This window comes from Bos indicus, chromosome 28 (assembly GCF_029378745.1).
Source record: "Bos indicus isolate NIAB-ARS_2022 breed Sahiwal x Tharparkar chromosome 28, NIAB-ARS_B.indTharparkar_mat_pri_1.0, whole genome shotgun sequence".
In the NCBI taxonomy this organism is placed as follows: Eukaryota; Metazoa; Chordata; class Mammalia; order Artiodactyla; family Bovidae; genus Bos; species Bos indicus.
Window position 1 is genome coordinate 33934859 of NC_091787.1, and position 15149 is coordinate 33950007.

General features: G+C 48.4%; 1 protein-coding gene and 1 long non-coding RNA gene across 5 annotated transcripts in view; both read left to right on the top strand.

Moving 5' to 3' along the window:
* The window catches only part of RPS24 (ribosomal protein S24), a 257955-nt gene that overhangs the window by 132353 nt on the left and 110453 nt on the right, over positions 1-15149 (top strand). The window lies entirely within an intron of this gene.
* LOC139180440 (uncharacterized) overlaps positions 1-15149 on the top strand; it is a 142085-nt gene that overhangs the window by 47584 nt on the left and 79352 nt on the right. For all 4 annotated transcript variants that reach the window (XR_011564708.1, XR_011564707.1, XR_011564709.1 and 1 more), the window contains exon 3: positions 6047-6168. This is a non-coding gene — a long non-coding RNA (uncharacterized lncRNA). The remainder of the gene's footprint in view (positions 1-6046; positions 6169-15149) is intronic.

The window sequence follows — 15149 nt, forward strand, 5'->3', positions numbered from 1 at the left end:
GTGGCCAGGAGGAAAGAGTTGTCTAAAAGATAATTCCATCCCTGGCTTTTCTTTCTAAAGCTACCTTGAGGCAGTGATGGGCTTCCCTGGTGGTTCAGACAGTAAAGAATCTGCCTGCAATGTGGGAGACCTGGATTAGATCCCTGGGTCGGGAAGATTCCCTAGAGAAGAGTATTCTTGCCTGGAGAATTCCATGGACAGAGGAGCCTGGCGGGCTACAGTCCATGTGGGCGCAAAGAGTCAGACACGACTGAGCGACTAACACTGAAGCAGTGATACTGGGAGAGCCCTGAGGGAAACAGGGAAAAAGAGAAAAGAAGCTGTCCCTCAACCACCCCTTTAACCCCAACGTCTCCAGACCAGGGCAAAGAGTGGCTTCCAGCTGTGCAATCAGTAGGGCCCTGCATCTCTCTGCAGGGAGCCCAGGAGGAATGGCTGGCTGTGTGGTTTTTAGCCTCCCTGAAGAGTTCCAACCCCAGTATGGGACAGAGGCAGAGTGTAGGACATCCCAAGGGACTGAGGCTGGGGACAGTGATGTGTATGCAGAACTGCTCAAGCCTGGAGGTGCTCCCCAAGCCTATACCTGGTATAAGACCCAGGGACCTTTGCATCATTTTTGCCTAGGAGGAAGGGCTCCTGGTCATAAGTGACTGGGGTTACATTTCTAGCCACCAGGATCAGGCCTCCAGAATTCAAAATGAAAATGATGTGTAGGAAAGGCTAAATGTGATTCTTCCTGTAAGCTTTAGTTTGGGAACTGAGATTCTGGTCCTCAGAATAGATAGTAAAGCAGGTCAGTGCCAGAATCACATCACAGGTGGTCAAGAGATGGCTAACGTGTATCATCTAGAGAACAACTAAGATTAACTGGGAGAAGCTATCTAGGGCTCTGTATTGAGAGGATTCCGAAGAGGAGTCTTTGATTTTGCTGTTGTTTAGTCGCTAGGTCACATCTGACTCTTTGCGACTCCATGGGCTGCAGCACGCCAGGCCTCCCTGCCCTTCATTAGCTCCCAGAGTTTGCTCAGATTCACGTCCATTGTGTCAGTGATGCTGTCTAACCATCTCATCCTCTGCTGCCCTCTTCTCTTTTTGCCTTCAATCTTTCCCAGCTTTAGGGTCTTTTCCAATGAGTTGGTTCTTTGCATCAGGTGGCCAAAGTAGTGGAGCTTCGGTTTCAGCATCAGTCCTTCCAATGAATATTCAGGGTTGTTTTCCCTTAGGATTGATTGATTTGATCTCCTTGCAGTCCAAGAGACTCTCAAGAGTCTTCCCAGCACCACAATTCGAAAGCATCAATTCTTCAGTTCTCAGCCTTCTTTGTGGTCCAACTGTCATATCCATACATGACTATTGGAAAAACCATAGTTTTGATGATAGAGACCTTTGTCAGCAAAATGATGTATGTCTCTGCTTTTTAATACACTGTCTAGGTTTGTCATAGCTTTCCTTCCAAGGAGCAAGCATCTTTTAATTTCATGCTGCAGTCACCATCCACAGTGATTTTGGAGCCCAAGAAAATAAAATCTGTCCCTGCTTCCAGTTTCTCCCCTTCTCTTTGCCATGAGGAGTCTTCGATTAAGGAGAAATTAAGCTTTCATTTTGGGCTTACCAGGTGGGCTTCCCTCGGGTAGGAAATGGCAGCCTACTCCAGTATTCCTGCCTGGAGAATCTCATGGACAGAGGAGCCTGGCAGGCTACGGTCCATGGGATCACAATGATGACTGAGCGACTATCACTTACCAGGTGGCTCGGTGGTAAAGAATCCGCCTGCCAATTCAGGAGATGCAAGAGATGCGGTTTTGATCCCTGGATCAGGAAGATCCACTGGAGGAGGAAATGGCAACCCACTCTAATATTCTTGCCTGGAGAATCACATGGACAGAGGAGCCTGGTGGGCTACAGTCCATGGGATTCGCAGAGTTGGACATGACTTAGCAAGTACTGAGCACAGTACAGGTGTTCACTGACTAGTGAGCTATAGCATATAGGCAATTTTATTTTATTATTTATTTATTTAATTTTTTTTGGTTATACTACTTGTGAGATCTCAGTTCCCCAGAGAGGGATTGAACCTGAGCCCCTGGCAGTGAAAACTTGGAGTCCTAACCACTGGACCATCGGGGAATTCTTGTATATAGGCAGTTTTGAATATTACTTGACTCTTTCATTTTATAAGCAAGGACACTGAGGCCCAGAGGTTTAAGCCTTTGCCAAAGTTTGGGACAAAGCTAGAGATGAGGACTTGTGATTCCAGCGCTTTTCCCCCTTAACCATAGGTCAAAAATTATTTATGAATTAAATAAGAGTAAGCTTACAAAGGGCTTCCTTAGTGGCTCAGCGGTAAAGAATCTGCCTGCAGTTCATGAGCCACATGAGACATGGGTTCAGTCCCTGTGGGGGCCCCCTGGAGGAGGCAACCCACTCTAGTATTGGTGTCTGGAGAATCCCCATGGACAGAGGAGCCTGGTGGGCTACAGTCCAGAGGGTCGCAGAGAGTCAGACATGACTGAAGTGACTTAGCGTGCATGTACAAGCTTAGAAAAACAAAATCCAAATAACATCAATTTGTGATGTCAGTGCTCTTTAATTGACAGTAGTTCACTGGGAATTTTTTGTTCCCTTACTTATTCCAGGCTCTGTGTTAGAGCAGGTGGAAAGAGTAGTGATGATATCAAAAACTGACTATTAACTGCTTGCCTGCCGTAGTATTTCTAATCCTCATGAGCATGCTATGTGACTAGTATTTCTCTTTGTGAGGATGTGGGAACTGCATTTGTGAGCAACCTCAGCCTTTCCTGCAGTAGTAAAGATAATGCAGTGTTCCACAGGTTGTGCCACTTGGCAGTCACTCAGGGGTTCTCATAGCTCTGCCACCTCCCAAGGCCTCACCATTCTCTGCTGGCAGATGGGGACACGAGAGCAAGTGCGGAGGACTCTGTGAAGCAGGTCAGCTGGGGCATTATCACTCCCACCCACCATCCACTGGCCAGGACTCAGCCACCTGGCCACCCCTACCTGCAAAGGATGCTGGGAATGCAGGTTGGATATATGAAGATGGGAAAAGAGAAAGGGGTTTGCGTTGAATTTGCTGTTTCCATTTTAAAGAGAATGAGACTGAGACTTAGAGACTTACATAGATCGCCTTAAGGTCAACCAGCCAGTAAGAGGCAGAGGCAGAGGCAGAAATTTGTATTGGTTTGCTGGGGCTTGCCGAGGCCAAGTACCACAGACCGGTGGCTTAAACCACAGAAATTTATTGTCTCACTGTATGGAGGCTGGATGTCCAAAATCAAGGCCAGACTCTGAATGCTGAGACATACATTTTTATTGTCAGCAGGACTGGGTATTTCTGAGGGCTGTGAGAGAGAATCTGATCCCTTGGCTCCTGGTAGCCTCGGGGGCTCCTTGGCTGGTAGATAATGTTCTCCTTGGGTCTTCACATTGTCTTCCTGCTGTGCAGGTCTTTCTCTTATCCAAATTTCCTCTTTTTACAAGGACACCAGTCATATAGGATTAGGACCTGCCCCAGTGACCTCATCTTTAATTACGTATATTTTTTTTGGCATGATATTTATATATATGTATATATATTAAATTTTTATTGAAATATAGTTGACTTACAATGTTGTGGTAGTTTCAGGCGTATGGCACAGTGATTCAGTTACATGAATGTATAAATATATATTCTTTTATGGATTCTTTTCCACTATAGCTTATTACACAATATTGAGTAGTTTCCTGCGCTGTAGAGTAGGCCTTTGTTGGTTACCTATTTTATATAGTGTGTGTATTTTACCATGACCTCATCTTCTCTTGATCACCTGCAAAGACCCTGCTTCTAAATAAGGTCACGTTCACAGGTACTGGGGGCTCAGACTCCAACATATTTTGAGGGAATGCAATTCAACCCATGCTGTTGTTCAATCGCTAAGTCGTGTCTGACTCTTTGCAACCCCATTGACTGCAGCGCACCAGGGCTCACTGTCCCTCACTATCTCCCAGAGTTTGCCCAAGTTCATGTCCATTGAATTGGTGATGCCATCCAATCATCTCATGCTCTGTCACCCTCCTCTCCTCTTGCCCTCAATCTTTCCCAGCATCAGGGTCTTTTCAAATGAATTGACTCTTCGCATCAGGCGGCCAAAGTATTGGAGTTTCAGCTTCAGCATCAGTCCTTCCAATGAGTATTCAGGGTTGATTTCCTTTAGGATTGACTGGTTTGATCTCCTTGCTTCAACCCCTAACAGAATTCAAAGCCAGGTGTGTTTGGAAGCCAAGAGAAGGGCATGTTGAGTCTGCCCAGAGGACTGAGGGAGGGCTTCCGGAGAGGGCAGTGGTCACGCCAGGCATTGAGGATAGATCAGGTTTCTCCAGGTGGATGAGGGGGAAGGGAATTCTAGACAGTCCTGATGTACAGCCGCATTCATGAGCTACAACACGTCATGAACTGAAGGAATAGCCTACATTTCTTTTTAGACATCCTAGAACTCAGCTGTGGCATTCAGACGGCATTCCTCCCTTGAATCTAAATTACCAAGTCCCAGTTAGAGGGAAACAACAAATATGTATTGAGAACTGCTTTGTGATAAGCAATCTGCTATCCCCTGTGGACTCAGCGACAAGTAAAACAGAACCCCAGCTCCCCAGAAGCTTATAGCTCGGGTAAGCACACAATGAGCCCTCATGGAAAGCTCCCTGGTGGAGGAAGACTATGGGTTGGGACTTGACAGAGGGTTTGGATATATAGAGAGAGAAGGGAAGGGAGTGGGATTTTATATAATGGGAACAGAGTAGCCAGGATTGGTGGAAGCCAATTGGAGAATAATAGAGCCTTGAGCGCCAGCCTGCAGGTTGGAGTTTGTGCCTAGAGCCTGGCTGCTGACGTTCTCCTGCCAGTGGGCAGATTGCGTGTGAGCCTACAGCTGGAGGTGCACGGCGTCTGACCACTACAGCGACGTGTCTTAATGACGCACACACCGGGGCCTGCGGGGACCAGCAGGGGTTGTTGCAAATGCTCCCCCGCCCTCTGAACGCTGAGACAGATGCGGCGAGATGACTGTTAGGACCTCGGCTTGATGACTAGATAAGAGCAGACAGCACAAGCAGGCAATTGTTGTTCTTGCCACGAAGGGCATTCTGGGGGGGCGGCCCTGCTAAGATCTCAGCCCAGCGGTCTCCCTGCGGGGGCCCAGGCACAGTGGCAGCATCACTGCAGTCCCAAATTCACAGTTATTAACTTAAATGACTGCCTTTACAGAGCACAGCATGGCACCGACCCTCCGTCAATTCTCAGACCGCGCTGGGCGGCTTTTGTCTCTTGGCGCCACCTCGCCCCGCTCCCTGGCCTTCGGAAGGTGGGAAGGTGGCAGGGATATCCTCCCTGGCCTTCGGAAGGTGGGAAGGTGGCAGGGACATCCTCCCCCATCTGCTGGGGCCGGAGAAAACACACCTGTCAGGGAGAGAGGAGAGAGGTTGTTTAAGGTGCATGCTCACAGCAAGAGTAACCCTTCCTGGGGCCTAGGAGCGAGACCCAGAGGTGGTAGGTGGAGTTCTGGCCTGGGCTGTGGGAGCCCCAGTTCTGGTCCTGGCTCAACCCCTAATCACAAAGGGACCTTGGGCCCAACAGGTCTCTCTGGGCCTCAGTTTCCCCTGTAACAAACAAGAAAATGGAGTTTATTGGGGAGCCGAATGTTTTGGTTTTGATATTGAAAAAGAAAGAGCTTTTTAAGACATATGTTCTGTTTGAATATTTTGGAAAATTTAGAAGCAATACAGTTCTAGTCTGTCATAATAAACTTAGTAAGGAGGGAGTGGTTGAGGCCAGCGCTCTCCTTCCCTCATCCGGGTGTCCCTGAAATGGACCTCTGACCCCACCCCATTTGCGTACTCGTTCTAAGGTCTTCAATTACATGGTGAAGAACTGGGAACAGACTGATCAAAAGTCAGCCTTTGCTAATGAAAGAAGTCGTCATAAATCAGGATTTAGGACCCATAGACTGACGTAGATGCCAGCGGGAATGCTAATCCCTGTGCCTCTTTCCAGGAATAAACTTGCCAAGTGAAAGTTTCCACGTGGCCAAGAGGGTGGCTGATGTAAGGTCCAGCTTCTCTAGGAAGGCCCTTGATTTCTCCATATGCCATGCCTCTGTCTACACCTCTGCACAGGTGGGTTATTTGTGGTGTGTTTGTGTCCTTCCCAGGCTGTGAATGCCCCTGGCAAGGGGACCACATCGTTGCTGTCTGCAGAGCCTGGCATAGGGCCTGGCAGGAGCAGATGCTCAGTGAACAAGCAGTAAGTGGAATCCTTGCTGAGCACCTACTGTGTGCCCAGCCATGTCAGGCATGTGTGGCATGCTGAGGACTGGTCTGGTCACTGCCCTAAACTTGTGCCCAGGAGGAAAGCTGATTGGCTGACAGGGTTGAGCAGTGTAGACAGTGGGTGAAGGGCAGGAGAGGGTTCTTGAGGAGGGTCACCTGGCCTGTGTCTTGGGGATGGACAGGAGTTAGGCAGGCAGCAGGGAAGAGTGAGGACATTCCGGGGGAGTGACCGACGTTCCCCATCGCAGGGAGTGCAGGATCTCTAGGAAGCATGTCCCATTCTGTCCTCCCAACAGAGTTTACGGATGTTACGATCTCCATTTTACGGACGAGGGAACTCAGGCTGTGCCAGGTTAGGTGATTTTCCAAGCTCATTCACAAGCTGCATGTGAGCTCAGGTGTGTCTAATGCCTGTGCTCCTGTGCAGGCCAGAAGGGCCGCAGGGCCTGGGTGGAGTAGGGAGTGGGCATGGTTGGCAAGCAGTAGGGAGGGGATAGGTCAGGAACATTCTGGGGCCTCACACTTTCAGAGATCGGTCTCCAGTCCCTATCAGTCCTGGAACTTCCTGGCCAGTGGACCAGATTTTGTTTCCCCTTGGGCGGATGAGAAAATTGAGACTCAGAAAAAGAGAGTGCTTTGCTGCTCTTCTAGAAATCTCTTAGGATAGGCACTGACGGAATAGGGGTGTCAGCTCAGAGAGGGCAGAGATGGGTCACCTTGCTCTGCACTTTACTGCTGGGGCCAGAACAGTGCCTGGCTCACGGCAAATGCTAAGTAAACTTTTACAGAATGAATGAGTGAACAAATGGATGAATGTGGGAGCTGTCCAAGCATTGTGTATGTGTGTGTGTGTGTGTGTGTGTGTGTGTGGCTGGTGGTGTTGCCTTTAGAATAAGATCTAGATGGTCTTAGGAATTCTAGGAAGGGTATTCCTTCACCCACAACAAAGAGAGCTACACAGAGGGAATTTGTAAGTCCTTGCTGTGTCTTTGGACCTGTGCGAGATAGACTCTGGAGCAAACATTCACTTATCTAACAACATGTTGGTGGGAATGGGAGCAGCAGCATCCTAAGTCTTTGGGGATAGAGCAGTGAATGAAACAGTCAGGGTCCCTGTGTTCAGCAGCTCACTTCCTAGTTGGGTGGCACAGAGAATAAGTCAGGAAGCAAAAAAAGTTCCCTGAAACCATTACTGCGAGGTGATTTTTAGTGATAATTGCTATGAAGATGATAAAAGAGGGTAAGAATAATGGGTCTGGAGGATGTACTAGAAAGGGGAGGATTAAGGGAAGGTCTTTCCTGCTTGGTGCAAATAGGCTAAATCTAGAGGAAGAGCATTTCAGGCAGAGCAAACTGCCTGTGCAGAGCCCTGTGGCCGGCAGGGCTTGCTTTCCGGAGGAACAGGAGGAGGCCGCTATGGCTGGACAGTGAGTGGACAGGGAGGAAGCAGGAGGAGAGGACGAAAGTGGGAGGAGAGGACACAGGCAGGAGGGTGGGGCCCACCATGCAGGGCTGTGTGAGGGTTCTTGTAAATGCTACAGGAGGGTTTTGGGGCAGGCCAGTTAGCATTCTCATATTCGGGTGTTGAAAAGATAAGCAAGTCCATTCATGAATGATGTAAGTGTGATGAATATACTGAAGAAGAAATAAAGGATGTCTGGTGGCCATGGTGGGGGACTTGGCTGTGTCAGAGGAGGTGGCATCGAGGTGAGATCTTGAGGCATCCAGGCAGGGACACTGGTGTACAGGGCTCCTGCTGGGTGGTGGGATGATGTGGCCCAAACTGACCCCGTAGGGGATGTGCCCTGTGAGTAAGGGTGGCAGGATGGTCAGAGGGTGGCAGACCTGGCAGGCCCTCTTGGCTGTGATGAGTAGAGTTATTGGCCCTGGGGAGCCACTGAGGGCCAAGAGGAGGAGTGACAGAGTCAGGTAGGCTCTTTGGAGGGACTGCTCCAGCTGCTGGTAGGGGACCCACTGGAGGGGTAAGCATGACAGCAGGGAACCAGTGACGAGACTGGCTGGGGTCCCGAGCCAGGAGGTGGCAGCGAGAGGGCACAGATGTGGACAGATTAGAGAGTGTCCTGGGATCTGACAGGATCTGCGGTCTGGTTGGTCCCATGACTTTCCTAAGAACAGAGGAAGCTCTCTGGGAGATGGAAGGAGAAGCGTGCTGGGTTGAATGGTGTCCCCCCACAAGAGATGTGTCTACCTAGAACCACAGGGTGTGATCTTATTTGGAATAAGGGTCTTTGTGGATGTAGTGAAGGTCAGACTCTCAAAGTCAGGTCATTCGGAACTGGTGGCTCTTAGTGTTTAGTCCCTAAGTTATGTCCAGCTCTTTTGCGTCCCCATGGACTATAGCCCGCCAGGATCCTCTGTCCATGGGATTTCCCAAGCAAGAACACTGGAACGGGTTGCCATTTCCTTCTCCATTCTGAATTGGACTGGGCCTTAAATCCAATGACAAGCATCCTTATAAGAGAGTGAGAAGATCTAGAAACCAAGGAGGAAGGGGATATGAAGGCAGAGGCAGAGATGGGAGCGATGTGGCCACAAGTCAAGGAACACCAGAAGCCATCAAAAGCTGAAAGAGGCAAGGGAGCAGTCAGAGCAAGTGTGGCCCTCCTGACACTCTGGCTCCAGACTTGTGGCCTCCAGAACTATGGGATGATGCCTTTCTGTTGTTTTAAGCCATCGAGTTTGTGACCATTTGCTATAGTAGCCTAGGAAACACCACAGTGCCCAAGGAGAGACCTGACTGATGCTGCTCCGATGGTTACAAGCCCCAGCTTGGGCTCCTTTGAAGAGCTCTGCTCTGTTCCTGTTTTGCCGCCCTCCCCCTTGCTCACCCCCTCTCCTATATTAAAATAAGATTGAATTTTCTAGCTTGGGTTACTGAGCTTTCAGATCTGGAAACTGTGGCCATTAATCAGCTGTCACGGGATGTCGTAAACAAGGGGCTTTAAAAACCATGTTTGCTTTTTAGGCTGATAATACTTGGAGGTGAAGCCAGAGAGTTATACATAATGCATGCATTTTAATGGGCCGCGCACTACAGCCCTCTTTAGTCGGAATGATTCGTTTTAATGTTCAAAATAAATACCAGAGACAATTTGCCAACAAAGCTGATTTTCTCCGCCCGCCATTAACTTAATCTTTATACCTCAGCCTAATGACAGAGGGGCTGGGGGTGGGGGGTGGTGCTTTGTATTTCAAGTAATGGAGAGACGCAGTCAGTACGGTCCTGAACCGTAGGTGACAGCTCGTCCCAGTTTGCTCAGGACAGCCCTGCTTTATGCTCAGTGTCCTGGAGTAATTATTCTGAGATTGGATCAAGTGGGATTGCCGATGTCCAACTATTTTTGACCTACAAAATAGCAATTCCATATGTTTTACTCAAAACATAGAAAAGTTATAAATTAGTTTGGGATTAACATACATACCCTAATATATAATAGATCATCAACAGGGACCTACTGGATAGCACAGGGAACTCTACTCAATAATCTTTAATAGCCTATATGAGAAAAGAATTTGAAAATGAGTGGATATATGTGTGTGTATGACTGAGCCGCTTTGCTGTACATCTGAAACTAATAGAACATTGCAAATCAACGATACTCCAGAATAAGACAATTAAATCAAAAAAGAAAACAAAACAAAAAACCATAAAGTACTGTTTTGAACCTTGAATAAAAAAACAGAGAAGTTCCCTGATTTATATGATAAATGATATCTGGCACTACAAATGCCCTTTAGTCTATTGATGGGAAAAATGAGGCCCAGAGAGCTGAGAAATGTTCCCTGGGGCTACTGAGCTTCATAGAGGCTGAGCTGTAGGCTCCCTGGGTGCCCCATGCTCCTGTTCCCAAGTCAAGTGTTTTTCTCTTGTTGTTTAGTCGCTAAGTCATGTCCGACTCTTCGTGACCCCATGGACTGTAGCTCGCTAGGCTCCTCTGTCCATGGGATTCCCCAGGCAAGTATATTGGAGTGGGTGGCCAGTTCCTTCTCCAGGGGATCTTCCCAACCCAGGGACAAAACCTACATCTCCTGCATTGCCAGGCTCATTCTTTACTGCTGAGCCACCAGGGAAGCCCATCTGTACCTGCCTCCACTTGAGTCTTCTGCTCTGAGGGCTTCTTTCTGTCCTTCTGAAAGGCAAACTTTGGAGTCACACACCCGTTTCACAGCCCGGCTGCCTGGGGTGATGTTTTCTGGGGGATGCCCTGGCTGTGGCACCACAGTCTACTCCCTATGAGTCCTAAAAACCCAAAACGCATAACCATGGGAATGAGGACCACATACTGACCATTCATTAGTTTTGAAAACTGATACATAATTGCAGTAAGATAGGATCCCTCTTTCTTGACAGGAGAGACAGGATGAATGTCTCTCGAGGTGTAGAGGACATTAACTCACTTAACGTCCTTGTGCAATTCTGGTGAGTTGGGGAGGAATTCAGAAGGGGAGGAGATCAAGGTGTGGGATTTGCTGAACAAGACTGATTTTAAACCCACAGTGACCTTGCAAAAAGGTGAGTGTCTTCTCCCCATGCAGCCCCCGGAAAACTCACATCCACTTGATGGTGGGTCTGTGTGTGTCGGGGTTGGTGGTTTCTAGAGACCCCTGTTCTGGGAGACCGCTGCTGGGGACACGGATAGGCCATGAGGCATGGTGGGCCTTGCCGTGCCCACCAGTCCAGATGAGTACAGGGTTTTGCATCTCTTACTGCAGAGGAGGATCCCTCTGCCAGACTGAGCTGCAGAGGGAAGAACATGCGCTTCAGAGTTGTTCATTTTTTCTTTATTCACTCAGTACATAAGGAGTCCTCAAGTGCCAGCTGTTCTGCTAAGTATCAGGATAAATTCACCTAAAAATCCAGGTTTCTGTCTTTCTGTAAAAATTGTAAGATCTAGCTCATGACCTGGCATTCCTGCCTGGCATCGCTGGAGCTGAGCTGTGGCTGCTCTCCTTAGCATCACCTTTGACCAGCCCATGTCACCCTTCTAGGCAGCCTGCCTGGCCCCTGCAAGTGTTTGATTTTGGGAACTCTGGTTTAGTCTATGCTTCCTGTACCAAAGGAAGGTGCCCAAGAAATTCTTGCTGTTTGTTACATGAAACTGACTCAAGATGGTTCTCCAAAGAGGTCCTGAACTTCTTTCAAGCCTTTTCACAGCTTAGTCTAAGTGCCCTGGGATTCTGGAGGACAGCAAGTCCCACCCCCGACCCCGGCCCCAGCCCCCAGGAAGCTCAGATTTGGAAGGGACCCTGATGGACCAGCACCCTGCTCAGTATTCTAGGAGAAGTGGGTTCACAGTACTATGGGTACAACAGCCTTCGTGAGAACCCAGAGTCGCCCAGGCACTTGGAGGACAATTTGGCCACATCTCTCAAAGTTTGCAAAGCCCATGCCCTTTGGCACAGTTGTTTCAGGGCCACAGACCACAGGTGTGTTTGCAAAAGTGCATTAAGATATAGACGCAAGCCTGAGTATTAATGAAAGTTTGTAACAGCAACTAGAAGCCACGAAAGTATCCACCCAGGGGCTGAGTATATGAGATATGATGCTTCCGTGCCAAGTGGCTGCAGGAGAGAATATAGCTGTTTTTGTGCTTATATGGAGAGATTCAGAGTTGCATTTTCAGCAAAATAAAGCCAGGGGCAGAAGCAGGTATATAGGAACACATTTGTATTATCAAAAAAGGACTGTTGAAAGTGTGGCCTTTGGCACAGCCTACTGGGGTGTAAGTTTCTGCCTTCCCGCTTACCAGCTGTGTGACTTGGGAAAGTCGCTTGACCTCTCTAGGTTTAGTTACCTCGCCTGTACAATGGAGCTAATAATAGTGTCTGATCGTAGGGCCATTATGAGGTTTCAGTGCATTTCATATACATAGAACATAACTGGTGCCGGGCCTAGAGTAAGTCCTCATTAGCTAGTCTTGTTACTATATGTACTTGTATAATTTGTTTTCCCTGAAAGAAACACAAAATGTTGGTAAGGGCTAACAATGCAAGTTGCTTAGAGCAGCATGTGGCACATCAAAAGGGCTTATTGAGTATGTGCTGTGTGTATGTGCTAAGTCGCTTCAGTCGTGTCCAACTCTTTGCAACCCCATGCACTACAGGCCGCCAGGCTCCTCTGTTCATGGGATTTTCCAGGCAAGAATACTGGAGCGGGTTGCCATTTCTTTCTCTAGGGGATCTTCCTGACCTAGGGATCGAACCTTAGGTCTCGATCTTAGGCATCTCTTAGGTCTCCTACATTGGCAAGCAGGTTCTTTACCACTGGTGCCGCCTGGGAAGCCACTGTATATACTTATATAATTTATTTTCTCCTTAAAGAAGCACAAAATGTTAGCAGGGGGCTAGTTTGGGTACTGAGGGCAGGGAGTCCATGTGGAAGGTGAGACTTCCTTTTTAATCTATACATCTTTAGGAAAAAAGTTCAACATTTTTATCAAAGGCATTTTATACTTTTATTTCTAAATCAGTTAAATACACACATCCACACATCCACATATCACAGAGGAGGAAGCTATTTCTGTCTGGAGTGAAGTGGGAGCTGGGAAGGTTAATTGAAGAGGTTATAGTGAAGCTGGACCTTAAAGGATCATCCAGGCAAAGAAATGGGCTAGGGGATGGTTTACTGGGTGGAAGAGCTGGCATGTGCAAATGTCCTGAGGCCTGAAAGGTCATAGGGAGCAGTGCAAGGTGAGGGTTCAGGGTCACAGAGGAGCTGGAGGGGTGAGGGCTTTCAGAAGTGCTTGTGGACAGGGCCCAGGCCTCATGTCCTCAAAATCACGCATGTTCTCAGATGAGGGAGAACAGATTATATGTTTCTGAGTAGATATCAATACACAATATCCCCATTTCCCAGATCTAAAAACTGAGGCACAGAGACATGAAGTGATTTTCCAAGATCGCTCATCAAATCAGAGGTACAGAGTTCCTCCTGACCTCTGGTGTCATCTTGTTCTATGTAGTGCATGCTTGACCAGTCCCACCAGCTAGCATCTCAGTGTAAGGTTTGGGAAACGAAGGTTTGGAGGGCAGATTACTTGTTAACTTCTTGTAGTCTGTCTCCTCACTCAGCCATTAGCTCTAGTAAGGCAGGAACTGTGACTGTTTTGTGGGCTAATGCATGCCCCAGGGCTCAGGACAATGTCAAGTACATGGTAGGCACACGGTAAATGTTTGTTGAATGCATGAATAAATAAGGTCACCGAGAAATCAGGGACAACCACAACAGGAATCCAGGCTCTGCACCCCCAGGCTGGGCTCTGTCCATTGCACAAGGAAACCTAGACTCCAGAGCAAGGCTTTTGTTGCTGTTGTTCAGTCTCTCAGTCGTGTCCAGCTCTTTGCGACCCCATGGACTGCAAGCGCGTCAGGCTCCCTGTCCTTCACCATCTCCCAGAACTTGTTCAAACTCATGTCCATTGAATCAGTGATGCCATCCAACCATCTCATCGTCTGTCATCCCTTTCTCCTCCTGCCTTCCATCTGTCCCAGCATCAGGGTCTTTTCCAATGAGTCAGTTCTTTGCATCAGGTGGCCAAAGTATTGAAGCTTCAGCTTCAGCATTAGTCCTTCCAATGAATATTCAGGACTGATTTTCCTTTAGGATGGACTGGTTTGATCTCCTTGCAGTCTAAGGGACTCTCAAGAGTTTTCTCTGGCACCACTGAATGCATCAGTTCTTCTTTATGGTCCAACTCTCACATCCATACACAACTACGGGAAAAACCATGGCTTGGGCTATACGTACCTTTGTCGGCAAAGTAATGTCTCTGCTTTTTAATATGCTATCTAGGTTTGTCATAGTTTTTCTTCCAAAGAGCAAGGGTCTTTTAATTTCATGACTACAGTCACTGTCTGCAGTGATTCTGGAGACCAAGAAAATAAAATCTGTCACTGTTTCCATTGTTTCCCCCTCTATTTGCTATGAAGTGATGGAACTGGATGCCATGATCTTCATTTAGCATTGCTGTTTGTTTGGTTGTTCATAGTATCATTGCTCCCATCCTGGCAGCAGGTGCTCCAAAGATGAAAGCATTTAGCGCTGCTGGAACACTCTGTCTCCAAGCCTTTGCATGCACTGTGCCTTTTGCCTGAATGTCCTTCAACCCCTGGGCATTGAGTCCCACCTGCTCACGCTTCACGGCTCAGTTCTCCTGGCCTGCCTTGCTTCTCAGAATCTCTCTGGACTAGAGGCTTTTCCCTCTGGGTGCCCCCTGAGGGCCTCGTGCCCTAAAGTGCAGGCCCTCCTTATGCTGGCTCCTATCTGCTATCTCCCACCACTCCAGGGGACTTGCCCTTGCTCTCTGTGGCCCTTGCGTGTCTCTCTCCCACTTCATTTCCCCTTAGACCGGTGGTCTAGGCCCCTTGCTTCCCCAGGAGGTGATCAGCCCCACTCTTCATGAAAAGAGAACTGAGCCTCAAAGAAGGTTCAATTCCCAGCGCTGGCACTCCTGACCTCTGTGGCCTGGGGCAAGTGACCTTGTGTCTCTGAGCCTCAGTGCCCTCATCTGTGCAATGGGGATGCTAATGACGCCTGCCTGACAGGTTGTTATGGCAGTCATGTGAGCTGACCTGTAGAAGCTGTCTGAAGGTGGCTTCTCCTAAGGGCTGAGTGTGAGCTGTTACTATGGTTGTTATGTTTGTTGCTGTGGTTATCAATTCTCCCAAGACCCACTGCCAATATATAAGTGGGATTTCCTGGTCCTGAAATCCCATTTGCTCTCACCAATCTCCCTCCCACCTCAGAGGCTGGCTCAGCAGCCAGATTTTAAGAATGGAGGTGTGCTAGGGTTTCTCCAGGGGAGTTG